Source organism: Gavialis gangeticus, unplaced genomic scaffold (assembly GCF_001723915.1).
Source record: "Gavialis gangeticus isolate Ggan-Ray unplaced genomic scaffold, GavGan_comp1, whole genome shotgun sequence".
Classification (NCBI taxonomy): Eukaryota; Metazoa; Chordata; order Crocodylia; family Gavialidae; genus Gavialis; species Gavialis gangeticus.
In genome coordinates this window covers 621,637-625,566 of record NW_017729013.1, presented here as the reverse complement: position 1 = coordinate 625,566, position 3,930 = coordinate 621,637, and the positions used below count along the sequence as shown (strand labels likewise).

At 40.9% G+C, this 3,930-nt stretch overlaps 1 protein-coding gene across 1 annotated transcript in view; it reads right to left on the bottom strand.

Moving 5' to 3' along the window:
• PSPH (phosphoserine phosphatase) overlaps positions 1-3,185 on the bottom strand; it is a 24,638-nt gene extending 21,453 nt beyond the window's left edge. The window contains exon 1 of the mRNA XM_019511361.1: positions 3,043-3,185. The gene's annotated coding sequence lies outside the window, so the exon portion shown is untranslated. The remainder of the gene's footprint in view (positions 1-3,042) is intronic.
• Positions 3,186-3,930: the final 745 nt, after the last annotated feature.

The following is a 3,930-nucleotide window of genomic DNA, read 5'->3' as shown; positions in this document are numbered from 1 at the left end:
GGTGTTCCTTTACGAGGTTAGCATTGATGGAGGGCAGGGGATCTCCCTCAGGGGGCATGGGCGTCTCATGGGACTGATGAAAGACCGATGCAAAGTACCCATTTAATAGGTTGGCTTTTTCCTGGGCGTCAGTTGTCATTTGTCCCATCTGGTTGAGCAGGGATCCAATATTGCCCTTGCTTATGCTCCGGCTCCCCACATATCTGAAAAAGGACTTTTTATTGTCCTTGATGCTCGAAGCTAGTTGGAGTTCAGTTGCAGCCTTGGCTTTCCTGGTTTGCTCCCTGATTCGCTCCCTGAAGGACCAGACCAGTGCAGAATATTTCTCCTTGGTGGTGAATCCCATCCTCCATCCTTTGTAGGCCTTTCTTTTTAGCCTCAGGAGGTCTGCTAGATTCCTCATGCTTTTTTTCTTGACTGGTAAATTTAGATCTGTAGGGTCTAGACCTATGAAAAAGGGACACCTTTTAAGTAAAAGAAAGCAGAGTAGAGAGATGAAAAATGATAGTCAATGTACTTTTCACATACCTAGAATCACAGGAAGTAGGCTGTCATCTAAGAAAGCGCATGCCTCACTGAACCAGTTACCATATTTCACAGTGTATAGGTCAACCCAGGTTTTCTGACATGAAAAGTCAGAATTTTCATAGATACGCTGTATAAGTCAACCTGCATTTTATTCAGAAACAAGAACAAACAGTCGCCAGCATGATTAGCACAATCAGCACTGATCTCATCACCACAGGTTTACACACAATTAGCAATCAGCACAAATCAGGAGCGATCAATAAAATTATCACCATTATTAGCACCATCAGCAGCACTGGCTGCCACCGCTTGCACTCAGTCAACATTTAAAAATCCCCCTTTAAATAATCCCTCTTAATAATAACATTTAAAAATCCCTCATTTCAATAATGTAAACATTTTAGGAATACTAAAAATTAACAATGTAAACATCCCTCGTTTGCTTTCATCGTCAGAACTGTCAGCCCCAAACAATTCCTCCCAATCTAAATGGTTAGTAATCTGATCATTTCATGGATCCTTGGCATCGGATGCTTTGGTGTCTTTATGCTTTGTTTGATCATCATGCCACAGAATATTATCCTCCTCACCACCCACAGAATTACTGATCCTGCATTTTTTGATTGAATGTGCAATGGTTTGAGGTTTAATGTTCCTCCAAGCTGTAAGAATCCATTGGCACACAGTTGCTAAGGAGGCCGCTTGTATGTTTCCAGCTTTTGTAAACAAATGTCGGCTGCCCATCATCCAGTCCGCCATTCTTTTCTCATGGCCCATAGTCTTCATCAGTACAGTTTTAGTTCCAGTGACATCCACGGCTCAGCTTGTTGACATATCAAAGCACATGGGTGTTTTGTCCGTATTCTCAATTTGCCTGAGATAGTAATTGTTTTTCTTTCAGAGGTTCAACACATAGCTCTGGAACTGGGCTATCTTGTCTTCGAGGTTGGCTGGTAATCTCTGCAATATCTTTGTTACATGGCGCAGAGAGAAAGAGAATTTCTTTTCATAAACCGGGAACACCAGGTTGGGTTGCCAGTAAAGTCTTTTAATCTTTTCTCCATAGCCCACATCTTGTCTTGCAGTAGGATGATGTTTTTTATTATGATTCTGCCAGACTATCACTGATTGTTGACCCATTTGGCAAGGTCTCTTTCTAAATCTGGCTACCTGCATTGCTTTTCGCGGCCGTGGCATCTTCTTTATGTTGTGGATGATTTTTTTGCCAGCCACAAACCACTTTCTCGTTTGCACCCAGCTGATGGGCTGCAGAACTGTTGTTAGTATTGAGAGCAAAGTTGATGACTCGCGTCTTGAACTTCATTCGTTTTGGTGGCACCCTGAATACCATGTGGTATTTGCGGTACCCAGTGCCATAGCAATGAAGCTTGGTGCCCTGGGCGAAGCCTGCAGCAGCAGACTGCCCTTGCCCCAAGCACAGATCTGGGGTCCGCCCCCCAATGCTGGCTTGGGAGTGTACACAGCAGTGGGAGCCATCCTTCCCCAATCCCTGCACCCCACCAAATAAGCCACTCACGGCTCCATCCTGCGCCCCGCCCCAGCTGGGCAGTTCCTGTTCGCACCTCTTCACTTCAGCGCCCAGGACATATGTCCCCCCTGCTTGCTACAGCACTGGCAGTACCTGTAATTAAGTTCATTTGGTCTTTGCTAAAATAGTGCCAATTTAATTAATGCGGCCATGCCTCCTGTAATTAGTGAGACCACTCCTCCTGCAATTAGTGCAGTTAATGCGATCATGCCTCGCGCATTCACTGAACTTGCAGTTTGTCGGCAATGATTTTATATGACACGGTGTACAAGTCAAGGTTGCATTTTCAGAGGTCAAAACTGGGCTTCAAAACCCAATTTATACACTGTGAAATATGGTATTCTCTAAGGTGCCACCCTACATCATCTAATATCTCACACATCTCAAGTTAAGTATGTGCCTTAGTGTTTTTTGGACAAAAGCAGTTTCATGGCCAATCCACCATTATTAATCTTGGGTGAACCTATTTCAATCAGTGCAGTCATTCCAGATTTATTATAAATTAAAACAGATCCTGCACATGGACGTTCATATTGATATCCCTGTAGGTTTTCTCCCAGGGTCTGAAAGAATAGTAATTTAAAGGTTAGAGAATGGGTTTCTTTGTGTGAAAGACCTGGGCTGTCACTGCCTCTGTGTTGGAACTGAAATTTCCATTTCATAGGAAATTCCACAAATTCAACATGTCTTTTATTCTGAATTAATTTATTAAAAATTGCCAGCTTGGGTCAAACAAAACATGACATTTAGGTAAAACTGAAACATTTGATTGATTTTTATACGTTATGCTTTCTTTTTAGATTATTTGGTAATGCATAACAACAACAATATATTTCGAAACAAAACATTTTTAAATTAATAAGTGGAACAGTCCATTCTGATTATGCAGAATATGGTTTGTATTGTTTTCAAGAAAGAAATGTCAAAATTAACTCAGTCCTTCAGAACATTTAGTTTCAATATACTAGTATTTTCCTGTAGAAAATCCTTCCGTGAGCAGATTTTCAATCAGCTCCAGCTATTACCATTAGTTGGGGAGTTTCAGGCCACCAACCAGAGGCTCTAGTCTCCCATATCAAGTTGGCTTCTCGGTTCAAAGCTAAGAACGCTGTTTTTGCTGAAGAAGCTGCTTGGCAGTCTTGTGACTGGTAACCCTCCGGAATGAACGTCACGAGCCAATCAGTGTGGCAGTCACATTTTATGCATGGTTTTGCTTACAATTCAGGCAGCTTTATGCCTCAATATGTGTGAATTAACTAAACTCCCCATATGTCATCCTTTCCTATTATTTCACATGTTAATCATAAATGATTAATCACAGGTCAATATGTACACCTATTTGTGCCTCTTGTGCCACACTATTCCTACACCAGGGTCCTTTGCTATAGTGATATTGATGTGGTCCGATGTCTGTTTTGTCCCCGTTTACTAATTTTACCAGTGTTAGGACACTTTTTTATAACAGGTTTTAGAAATACTTTGTGGACATGTGTTACCACAGTCTGCTACTAGGGAAACTGAGTTAAAGCAAGATAAAAGAAAACTATTTCCACTTAGATACTCAGTGGGGATTTTGCTTGAATAAGGACTATGTAATTTCGATAAAAGGATTCAGACTTTATGAAGAAATATTCCCTTTGATTTCAATAGATTTGTTTTGGTTTAACAATCTAGTTTTCATCTGATTAAACCCTATGGGGCAGATCTCCAACTGATGTAAATTGTCACTGGCTTATCCTAATCGATTATCTTCCCTTATTGTACATTAAAAATAAATATGTAAAATAGTTCAGCACTTAAAATTAGAATGAACTATAAACTGAAGGTAGGTTTGTGTTGATCTCTAAAGAACT